Source organism: Cygnus olor, chromosome Z, assembly GCF_009769625.2.
Source record: "Cygnus olor isolate bCygOlo1 chromosome Z, bCygOlo1.pri.v2, whole genome shotgun sequence".
Classification (NCBI taxonomy): domain Eukaryota; kingdom Metazoa; phylum Chordata; class Aves; order Anseriformes; family Anatidae; genus Cygnus; species Cygnus olor.
In genome coordinates this window covers 26145847-26158305 of record NC_049198.1, presented here as the reverse complement: position 1 = coordinate 26158305, position 12459 = coordinate 26145847, and the positions used below count along the sequence as shown (strand labels likewise).

General features: G+C 38.0%; 1 long non-coding RNA gene across 1 annotated transcript in view; it reads right to left on the bottom strand.

Moving 5' to 3' along the window:
* Positions 1–672: 672 nt before the first annotated feature.
* LOC121062259 overlaps positions 673–12459 on the bottom strand; it is an 18448-nt gene continuing 6661 nt past the window's right edge. Inside the window, exons 3-4 of the long non-coding RNA XR_005815497.1 lie at positions 10159–10740; positions 673–1036 (exon numbers count right to left, since the gene is read on the bottom strand). This is a non-coding gene — a long non-coding RNA (uncharacterized LOC121062259). The remainder of the gene's footprint in view (positions 1037–10158; positions 10741–12459) is intronic.

Sequence of the window (12459 nt, the reverse complement as noted above, 5' to 3'; positions counted from 1 at the left end):
GAAAAATATGCATAGAATTTTCCGTTACTATTGACACAGCATATTCCATACAGTTCTTTTAAAATCAATAAATTATTTTAGGCTGCCTCTCAGAGAAGTTCTAGTGAAGATATACTTCTGCAAGAGAGCAGTGTTGTCAGAAAGAAACAGTTTTAAATTTTCTAGAGTTCCTACTTTTTATTTCCCTACAAATGACATTAAAGTGTGAAGTTCTAAAAGGTGCATTAAGTAATGAGGTGTGGTTTAGTTTTCCCGTGCTAATGCATCTCAAAAAATAGGCTATAGAAATGAAAATACATTTAAAATACAGGGCTCCCTGCCCATCCAAATATAAACCATAAAATTTTTGTCATTGATCTTCAGAATAAACTTAAAACAAGGACTAATCTTTAGACTTCTTAACCATTTTTTTTTCCTTTTAGTGTATTCTAAATATTATCTCTCTATATATTCAATATGTTTTATCATACCCTAATGTATCTCTGTATGAAAAAGATCCAGTCTGTTTTTTTAAGGGACCTAAATAAAATAAAATAAAATAAAATAAAATAAAATAAAATAAAATAAAATAAAATAAATCCATGAATAATTTCTTACCACAACAAGGTTTATAAGAAGAGGAAATCTCTTCAAACCTTCATGCTTCTCCAAGCATTAGATGGTCATGGGTACTGCCCCACAACTACTATTGTGGAATTACCATTACATTCACACATTTACTTGCAAGATGTAATATTTTAGACACTGCTTTTTAAACTGTGGCAGTCATAAAGCCTGGGCTGTTCTGCAGCCATCCCTCCCTGTTCTTCTCCCTCTCCCTTGCAGTGAGGCGGCAGATGCCTGCCTCAAGTCACAGCCTCGGCAGGCTGGGTGGGACACGGACACCCTCTCGTGGCTCCAGCTGGAAGACAAACACATTGGCACCATTCAACATAAGAAACTGCCAAGAGCTTGTGAGAAATAATCTTAAACTCACCGTTAGGCAATCACTTGTTATCAACATAACTCAGAAGGTATCAGCTACATTCTGGCTTTGCTGAAAACAATTGAGAGAAGATTGGAGACATGGTTTTGTCTCAGCATTTAATATAGAGCAGCGCAATTATGTTCAGTGAAGCAGATTTGCATTTATATATCCCAGGCTCACGGCTGTAAAACTAACTCTGCCCTTCCCTCTTTAAATAATTCCCTCCTCACTCCTTTATTATTACTTATTATACAATTACTTATTCTTTATAGATAAACACATTCTTAAGGAACTCATGACAGTGGTACTTTTTCCCTTCTTGTTTTCTACATATATTTATTTATCTTTGCACATTCCTATCTTGCTCCTTCTTGGGATGGTGCATTCAGACCATATCCTAGCTATTAATAACATATTTCTCACTGCTGCCCTCCTTGCTTAGCAGTACTTGTCCATGAAGGTAAAAGGAGCTGCAGAGAGGGGAGCCTGCCAATTGCACAGCCAAAATACACTCAGTCACGCCCTGGTAACAGACTGACTTTGGAATGACTGCACAGATTCCACCCCGATAGGTTTTGGTACCACACCCCCTATCTGATCCACTTATTTCAGTAAATCCGACAACCATGCAAAGATACGTCTGACCTGTTAATGCCTGCAGGCACGGTTGTCCACTCTACCCCGATCTGAACCAACAGATTAACTCAAAGTTTCTGAAGTACGTTTTCTCAACATTATTAATTTAAGGCTAAAATCCAGCTACTGTGAAGTGAATGCGAGCCTTGCCAGTGAATGCCGATGCCTCTGCTATTTTATTCCTTGGCTTCCTAAGCAGGAACTGCCAATCATGCTGTATTACACAGTAAAATTATTAGGCATCCAATCATAATTTCCGCAAAGTAGAGACAAGTTATCCTTTGCCGGCAACAGAATCAGGCGCCTTCAGCAAACCACCAAATTCCCTACATGTTTCTTTTGTTGGAAGACTCATTTCTAAATAACTTGACTTCAAACAATGACTTCTGAACTGATACACTAAAACATTATGCCATCAAGTACACGTAGCTTCAAACTCCTGTCTGCAAGCCCATTTTCTGCTTCTTTCAGGAGCTCAGTATTTGAGTTTCCTTCTGAACAGCAAAGCCTGTACACCAGACAACGGTAGATTCCATGTTATATTATTCTGCACAACTAATATGGAGTGTCAAGAAAATATAAGATAATAAATAAAAAATCCAGATTTTCATCAGAAAATCAACTTGGGCTTTATAAAAAACGTGTAGTTATTACTTCAGACTCTTTGCCTAGAGGTATGTATTTTTGACTGAGGTGTCTTTTTTGTCTGACTATTTTTTAAACAAATAATAAATCTACATATGACAAAACATATGACTAATCAAATTAGGCAATCTCCTTAAGTATTGGCACCTTGGCACAGCAGCTCTTGGCAGAACTGAAAGCAGTAGACAGGGTAATGGTTTTCAAGCTTCTTCCTCTCTTTGTTTGCCTTTTACCAGTTCCAAGAAGTACAGCCAAGGCAAAAGCCACCTCTAAACTTCTTTCTGCAGTGTTTATATTTCAGAGCTCTTAGGAGGAGAAAGCGAGAAAATGGCTGAACTTCAGCAACACAACATGTGAGTGGCACAGGTCTCCTTCACGAAGGGGTTTGCTTCAAAGCTATTTTGCACTATCAGCACAGGTTGAAGGATTACAGTTCTAAGCACTAGGTCCGATCTGATTGCATGTTCCCCCTAACCACTAACCACACAATTGACTTGAATGAAGCTGGCTTTTTGATCATTCTTCATCTGACCATGCACAGTGTTGGAAATGATGATAGAAAGAGGCATTAAATGAGTAAACACAATTCTTTCAGAAATAGCATGAAGAACATTTACACAAAGCATCCTGGGTAATGTGAGTTACTAATTAGTACAAGAAGCAGGAGCTAAATAACACGATGTGACCACTTCTGCTGACAAATTAAACTACAAATACAATACACGCTGCATTACAGCTCACTGAACAAAAGAGATTACTTACAGACTGCCAAAAGAGAAAGCAACATCTGTTACAGAGGTCCATACAAAGAAAATATTACTGTTTAACTGCAATCAAAACCATTCCACAGCTCTTAAAATCCACAGTTCATTTAAAATGTATTGTATTTTATTTGAAACTTGATATTTTGTAAGGTTTTCTTTATCACTTAAAGAAAAGCCTTTTCTCCAAAATACAATAAATCTTGAAATCACAATAAATCTTGAAATTCTTTCAACAGGTCTTACTCTGTACACGGAGCAATACTGTTCATAAATGCCTTTTAGTGATGTTGTGGTAGCTCTTTCAATCATGATTCAATGTTTACTTAAATCTGTCTTTGAGAGACTCCATAGTCACAGCCTTCAGATCATAACTCTCATGTTTCACATTGTACCGTAAGTGAAACTAGTGCAATAAATGAAACATTCACAGTACACATTAGTTTTTGGGGTGTATCAATAGCTACACAGATTATGCATTAAAGGATCATTTATTCATTTCATCAACGCACAAAAAGTTTAAGTATTTCAAAGCTAAAGTTTTTCCTTATATACACACAGCACTTTTAATATAAAATTCATAAATTCCATGTTACTCTGCACTTTCTCATCAAAGTGATTAAATTAATTTTGAGAGCTGAGATTCATCTGACTATAGTATATCAAATTACCTTTTTTTTGGTGTCAAAATCATAGAACATTGGCTGCAAAGGGTCTTTGAAGGTATCTAGTCTAACCTCCTGTTCAAAGGAGGGTTACTTTTGAAGTTAGATCAGGTTGCTCAGGGCCCTTTCCATGCAAATTTTGAAAATTGCCACGAATGGTGGATATTCACTTCCCTTAACCCACTGATAATGGTCTTGCTAGTATAGCTGAGGATATTGTTTGCCTTCACAGCTACAAGGTCACTTTGCTGACTTGGGTTCAACCTGCTGTTTGCCAAGACACCCAGTCCTTGTCGACAAAGCTGATCTCTCACTAGTCAATGCCCAGGTGGTACCAATGCGTAGGAGGGGTTCTGTGCCAAGTGCAGAACTTTGTGTTTGTTGTTGTTGACATTCAAAATGTTCCTGCTTGTTCCATGGGTTCAAGATTTCATGGAACACGTTGCCCAGGGAAGTGGTGAAGTCACTGTCCCTGGAGGTGTTTAAGGAAAGGGTAGATGTGGTACTTAGGGATGTGATTTAGTGGACAATATTGGTGGTAGGGTAATGGTTGGACTAGATGACTTCAGAGGTCTTTTCCAGCTTTAATGACTCTATGTTTTTAAGATTCTATGGACTTGTACATGGCCAGCTTACTTGAGTATTTCCTAATTTGATCCTCCTCTGCTGTGAATAGTATCTCTCTCCCCAAAGGTTGCTAGTAATCAGAGAAACATGGAAGGCTTGGAAGAAGATTCTGCTGGTAGACTGAAATGAAGCAAGCATTGGGTGCCTCAGCCTCTTCCATGTCTTTCAATAGCATGTCACCTGCCTGATTCAGTAGCAGTCCATATTTTCCTTGGTCTTCCTTTTGCTGCCAGTGTACCTGCAGAAGCCCTCTTTGCATTTCACATGCCTCACCTACTTCAATACCAGCCAAACGCTGGTGTTGATAACGCCATCCTTGCATGTTTCTGTATTCCACCTCGACAGCATATCCTGTCTTCCACTTCCGGTATGCTTCCTTCCTGTGTTTGAGCTCAGTCACATGGTCCCTGTTTGACTACGTTACTTTCCTACTGTGTGATTTGCACATTGGGATAATCTAATCAACCAATAAACGTCAGGCACAAGCAGACTGAGTCTACTTGAAAACAGGGGGGTCAACATGTCTTATTTTTCCACAAAAAAAAAAAAAAAAAAAAAAAAAAAGAAAGATTCAGATCTGAGCTTTTAGAGAACTCTAGTATTTTGGCTTAGAATTAATTTTATTTTTCTGATGGAACCACTTCATCTTGTCCTGTATATTTAAATAATACATAAAGGCAGAGACATTTTAATGCCTTAGCTCATCTCTGCCAGAGCTGTAGATTTCATATTAAGCCCACATGCAACCATTTACTTATTACTACAGTCAAGGACAAAAGCACTATGTGAATCTTGGACTTGAATATCAGGCCTTTTCCTCTAAGCCATGGTCTTCTTTTGCCTTACTCAATGATGTTACTGAACAAGCGTATATACCCACTCTACTCATTACAGACTCCAAATCAAAAAAGAAGGAGACACAAATCCAGGGAGAGTTCTTAAAAGGAGAAGCCTGATGTCAAACCTAAATTGAAGGATGCCTGGTTGGAGGGACTGGTGAAGAATATAGATAAAAAAGTAATCTAAGCACAGTATTCTGGGCCTCCTGAAGTTTAAGAGTACAGGGATTTAGAAGAACTATAAAAGAAAAAGCTGAAATAGTCAAGACAGGAAATGATTCAAGTATGAATAAGAATTTCAGCAGAGCCAGAACTGAAGCAAGGAAGAAGCCTGGCAGTGCTGTAGAGACTGTGAGAGATCAATGACACACAACCAAACTGTAAGGGGTGTTGTGGGCTGAAAAATCAGTTCAGTTCAGGCTCAAGAATTATTTCAAGATTTCTGGCCTTCGATACTGCAGAAGGTAATTATGTAAATTATTGCATTAGTTGGACTGCTCTTACAAAGTGAAAAAAAAAATCATTGTCAACCTAGCATCCCTGCAATCTTTTCCTCCCCTTCAATAAAAGTTAAGGTAAGGGGAGATGTACCTAGAAGTACTACAGTGGTATTCTAGTATTCTAGTATTGATACCTGTTCAAGGCTGGACTCAGCAAACTTGCTTTAAAATAATCTGTAATATATATTTGGAAATACACATGCAGATGATTAATTTGTTTGTGAATAAAACAAACATTGCAGAATAAAAGAACAACTAAAGAAACTGTAAATGATTTGACATTGACAGCTCTTTTACAGGTGATGATAATGGAAAAGGACATGGAACAGAAGGATTACAGCAAACGCAGAATATTGTAGGAACATCTCATGAAGACAGACTCTAATGGGCTCAGTAGAAATCAGAACGGTAAATGAAAGTAAAACATGGGTGCCATTCCTGAAAAAGCAGGGATAATTCAGGCTGAAAATAGTAAAAAAACTTAGATGAAGAAAAGGTGTAAAAGCACAGCTGCATACTTTTCAAGGCTGTTTAGAAAGTAACAATGACAAAAGCAAGATGGACAGAGTTCAGTGGAAGCCCTTCTCCACCCACTATACATTAAATTTACCTTACTTGAAAACGCCACGCAAGAGCATAAAAATGGAGACTGTGCAGCTGGCTTTTATGCAAAGCTGTTGTCTTAATTAGAAAATGTGAAAGTCTGATGAATAAACATAAAAGAATTATTATTTCATAGACCTGTGCATTTAACAGAACACAGTCCTAGAGAAGAAATAAACAGCTCCTAGATCAAAGGATTCATAGATCACCTTCACTGGAGGAATAAGTAGATATTTATTAGTTACTATTTTCTCTTTCTTTCTTTTTATTTTTTTTTGAAGCTAGCTCACAATAAGTATACAGCTTAATGTCAATTTAAATTATATCTACAGTTTTCTGACAGATTCATTTGCTTTTTCAGGTTTATGTCTAACACACTGACAGTTTCTAATCAATAGGAGACAATTCCCTTTGTGAGTTATTAAAATATACCTTGCATTTAAATGCAATAAAAAGCATGACTGAACATGCCTCTGTTCCTCATAACACATAAATACCACATCTGGTCCATAAAAAACATGCATTATACAGAGGTTGTATGAATGCCAGACACATATTATTACATGGAACTGTTTTATCCATCTAGCCTAATTTCCAGATGTTTTATTACTTGTAGACAAGAGTATTGTCAAAACTGTTGCTGGAAGTCCATTTATTGCAAGAGGGCAAGGTACAGGGAGAGCAACTTAAGCTACAGGAAATGTTTGCGATACAGTTAATGGCAAATCATGTGACTGAATCATCAGTACTATCATGTTTAAAGTGATGCACTTAAAAATTCAATTTCAGACCAAAATTTCAGTAGACTGCATTATAAATAGCCACTTATTCCTCCAGCAGTAAATGGCACATAATTGCAGGTAGTATTTACAAAAAAACAGAAGAAGCAACTAATGGAAATGAAATGGAAACTGTTAGTATAACAGGTACTGGCAACATTTCCACATATGGAACTGGCAACATATCAAGCAGTTGGCTAAAGATTCTGGATGTTCAGAATGAATATACTTTAATTCCTCTAATGTGGAATTGGGCTGTGGGCTTTTTTTTTTTCTTTTTCCTTTTTTTCCTTTTTTTTTTTCCCCTCCATAAGGAACAGATAAGTGTTTCCAAACTATATCTGGAATGCAAGTGACATTTCTCAAGGAACCACATGACATATGAGGACCTTTTTTTGGATCACCCACAAGAGTGAGGTGACTAATGCAACAGTAAGAACTGTGAATGCTGTGTAAAGATATTCATAGTATGAAGTAGAGGAGGGGATGAAAAGATGTAGGTGAGTACATAAAGTAAAGCAAAAGCAGCAGGCACTATATCATAAAAATGGTGTTTCACCAAGATGTCAGAAGAGACAGGACTAGGATTAGCTTGAGTACAGCATTGTAGAAATGAAAATGTTGTAAGAACGCCACTAGAAAGTACACACTAACACAAGGGTTGGACAGTAACCACTGGTTTTCTTTGTAATGAAAATATACCTCATTAAGTGCAGGATTTGGTTTAGCAAAGCACAAACTATACTGATATGTGAAAACTACCCATGAAAACATACTGATTTTTAGAATATTTAGAGTTTCGGTGGGACATTTCTGATTTTACCTCTGAGAAAACTTAGAATGATTACAGTAAATTTGCTTTGGAATCCCATTCACAATAGCATCATATAACTTAATCTCATAACTTCTGTTTCTAAGAAGTAACATTGACCCCAGGATTTTTTTCTGTCCTGCAACATTTCCTATACTGTCATTGACAACCTAGATGTTCCTCTCCACAGTTCATTGTGGATTCTGTTTCAAATTATATACTACCTCTCACACCCTAACTGCTTTCTTAGTAAATCCTGAGCAGTAACATGTCCCTGTAAAAATAAATAAATAAATAAATAATCTTAATGATAAGCTAAAGAGAGACATTCCTAATAGTTTCTCAGAGAAACCAACAGGCTATAATCTATTATTTTAGTTAATAATTCCAGTCTATAATTCCAGTTGAATGATTTATTTCATTACCTCTCTTCAGATTTAATAAATACTAACATTTCAAACAGATTTATACTATATCCACTAAAAACTTAGAAAACATTTCCAAATCATCTGAGATACATAAAGGCCGTAAAAAGGATTGTAAAGTCAATTTCAGTCCTATGAATACCATGACCCTGTATTTATCTGAAACCTAACGTTGACTATTAACATGTCCCAAGGCTTATATAGGATTAAAAAATGGGAAAGTATTAATCATGCTGTCCATAAAAAATGCGATGGTTACTCCACCATCACTGATAGTTCCTCAGATACAAGTTAGGATGAGCACCAATAACACACCCAACTTCTCAGGTTAAGGCCTGGCCTGCTACAGACATTATCCCTCTTTTCTGAAGACAAGCTCCAATGACTACCTTATTGATTAGGATTTCAGCAGACCCCTTAGACCAGTCAGACAGCTTGTGGTTCAGTGTACTTTCAACTATAAGACCGTGACATCTTAAATTATGGAATGAGTCTGTGCAACTGTGCACAGGAAACTGTCATTGGTAAACATAAGATCCATCAGTGGAAGTGAATAGCCAGCTGAATGACATCTCAACGCGCCAAGTGGCCAAAGCCAGGAGATTTCTCACCTCCTTTCTCAAAAGGTTTATGTACAATGATTGAGATTACTGTGGTAAGGCTAAGGAGATAATTAATATTTCTCAATGTATGCATTAACCTGATCACTACTGCATCATTTCCACCCCTTCTCATTCCAACTGTTTGCTCTCTTATAGTAAATGGAAAGCATTCTCGACAGAGAGCATATCTGATTCTCTGTACAATTGCTCAGAGAGGATAGAGCACATAAAAGCCTCCTGTGTGTGAACAACACCAAAAAGAGAGAGACAATGCACTTGTACAGGATATTTTTCTTTCAGCACTGCACATCTTATGCAATGATTCTGTGCTGGAAACTTAACTGAATTGTTCCTATTTGGATCCCATAAAGAAACACCAATTAAATTAATCTTGGGGCTCTACATACTCCTGCTATTGAGAGTAAAAACAACCCAGCTTCTCTGTGCTGCTAAATATTTGATCCTCTAGGGATCAAATCTGCCCTTTAGAATATGTCTGTACTGTATCTAACAGAATAAAATTAAACTTAACTGACTACAGCAATATAAACACATAATAGTGAGAGAATTCAAAACAAGCATTTTGTTACAAACATCACAAGACCTACATCTTTATGCTCAATATGGATTTTTTTCCAAAGCTACGAACATAAGGACTATAAAAACTAATAGTAGTGTTTATGTTAGGAGGTCTCCAAATACTTTGCAAAGGAGACGACTCTCCATATATAACATGCTAGCCAAAAACACGGTAATCAAGTCACAGAGATGGAACAACCCCAAGCTAAAACAGAACAGCTGCAAATTATATGGCAAGTAAAACTGGCCTCATCCTCAGGCTTTACAGTAATGCATTCACCTGTGTCCCACTATCATTTTCTTATTGAAAGCATCTGCAAGCTCTCAATACAATGCTCTTTTTTCCAAGAGAAAGAAAAGCATTGTTAAAAACAAAGCGGTATCCTCATTTTACCCCTCTGGGGATTTTTTCAATATACTGTTACCTATATTGTTGTCCAAAACATAGGTTATTCCTTTTGTGGTTCTCAAGAAATGCAAGGAAAAGAGAATATCCATCTATCTTTGATTTTCTGGACTAGAAAATATGTCTGTCTTGATGTACTCTGGGTCCAGTTTGCACACATGCTGTAATCCTAACACATGTTCTTGTTTCATTTTATAAGGACCAGTGGAAGAGTTTGTATTCACTGGCTTTTTTACTGCTCCATAAAGTATGCCTCTTCTGTAATCAAAGTTTGTGATAAAACAGAAATGAGCCTAAGGAGGCTCATTTTTACCTCTTTCCTCTATATCCACTGTCCACTCCATCCTGCATTCAGGAGTCCGCATTTAACATTGCAAAACAAGGTTTTAGATTATTTTCTTCTTAATAGACTACTCTGCATGCAGCTCATTGCTTTTCAGGATTGTGGTCCTGTTTTAAAATATGGAAAATCAGTAACAATTTGCCAGCACTAAAAAATGCACCAGACCTAGTTCAGCGAAGCACTGGAACATGTTAGTGGCAGGCTACACTACCTGAGATTTTGGACATACAGATAACACAAGCGTCACAACAAATTTCAGGAGCATCTCTGCCTTTCACCTTTTGCTAACCCCTTTCTGCCTAGGTGACCTGGCTGGTCTCGAGCCAGGATTTCGCTCATGTGACTTTAACTCACTGGGAAATCTGGAGTACTGAGTGACACAAAAACCCTTTTTCTTCTCTTCTGCCCTCTGCACAAGATTTACTCCCCTTCGAGGATGACAAAAATGCAGTAAAAGCTCTGTTCCATGTCCAGGTCAGCTGTTCCTGCATCCTATCTGTCCCAGCACAGCAAGGCACGGTCACAATGGAGCTGCATGGTCTCTCTCTCCGGCTGTAGCAGGGCAGAAAGGAGAGGCATAGCACAGCTAGGTGGCATAGAGCAGCTGAACCTACTTAAGGGTATCCAAGGAGGACAGAAGACAGTATCATTAGAGCACTGTACCTTCTAGCTTGTGATATCACATCCATTTACCTCCCTAATCAGTACATATATTTAATTTAACTGTAGAATATAATGATAGTTCTTCTGTAGTTGGCACTAAGCTACGGTGGCATTGATTATAGAGCACTGGCAGGAAAAGACGTTTTCCTCTGTGCAGGGTAGACTAACACCACAGCAGGTCAGCCATGGCTTACCTAGCCAAGCCTCAAAAACTCCCCAGATGAGATACTATGACCTCCATAGACAGCTTGCTCTAGTGCTGCCCCAGAGAGTTTATCAGCCTGTATTGATGCACAAAGCAATTCTACCCCTGCACCCTTCTCATTGGAGCTGCATACGTCTCATTGTCATTCCTCAATGACAAAATAGAGTAATATTTATTTTGCAACACAGCATAGAGGAACTCATCAAAGAAACTATGCACATGGAACTCAGGGGCAGTTTCTAATCAGCTATCAAAAGATGCAGACGATATTAATTGCTATTTTCATCATGCTGTAGTTTCACTTTAAAGGTATTGTCCCCAGGCATGACAGCCAAATGCTGATTCAGTGAAAGCACAGCACCACCTTCTGCTGAAGAGAAGGCTTCAGCAGGGAAGAACAGCTTTTCACATCTCGCCAGTTAATATTTCTACTTCTAAGGGAAAAAAAATATGTTACCTCTCTGTACAGACCTCACTCTCTTTGATTATTAAAGAAGTCTCTAACATAAAACTTGCAAGAGTTCTATGCTTTGAGCACAGTGTGGAGACTGCTACTAGGTGTTTCTGGGCCAATTCTATAACTCTACCACATTCCTCTGACAAGTCGCTTCTCTAGGAAACATCTTTCAGAGCTTGTAAAAATGGGCAGTTTAAACTAATGCAGAACAATGGAGGCAAAAGGATCTGCAATATGTAATTTATTACAGTGATGCAACAGCAATGTGACTAAGATGTTCTGACATTAATTTAGCCTCAAATGTATAGTAGTTACGTTTGTATGGATCTGTCTTTTGTTCATAATAGATGAGCAGTTGTGCAGGTGCATTTCTGTACTGCTGCTCTTTCCTGATTCACCAGTCTGCTTCTGTGGAAGTGCTCTGCTGTGCTGAGATCTCAGAAGCCTGATGTCACCTGACTAAATGCTGCTGAGCACCCACATTTGGTCCAATTCCATCTTCACAGCTCAGGAGATATAGCATCTAGCCAGCAAATTCACCACCCGGTCTGTGTGCTATGTTGCTTTGTCGTATTATCAGCTAGAGCTGTGCTGAGACCGCGGATTTTATTTCTCCCAGGTTGCAGCAAAGAGGCAGGATGCCCTAAATACTTAACATTAGGAATCTTTTGAGGACATTACTGTCTTTCACTGCTATCATAGCTGTCTTGTACAAACTAGTCATCCTCTCAGAGTCCTCTCTCCCCAACTGAGTTGCACCCTCTCTGTATATGTACAAAGAAGCTCCAACATGATAAGTTTTGCACTAAAAGACCTTTTAATAGCTCGTAGTTCTTTGACTGAAGGAATGCAGATGCAAGAAGATAGAAAGATAAGAAGCTGGAGTCTATTGTTCATATTTGTGAAGAATTCTGCCCAGAAGAGAGTCAAGTAGAACAATTGGAGC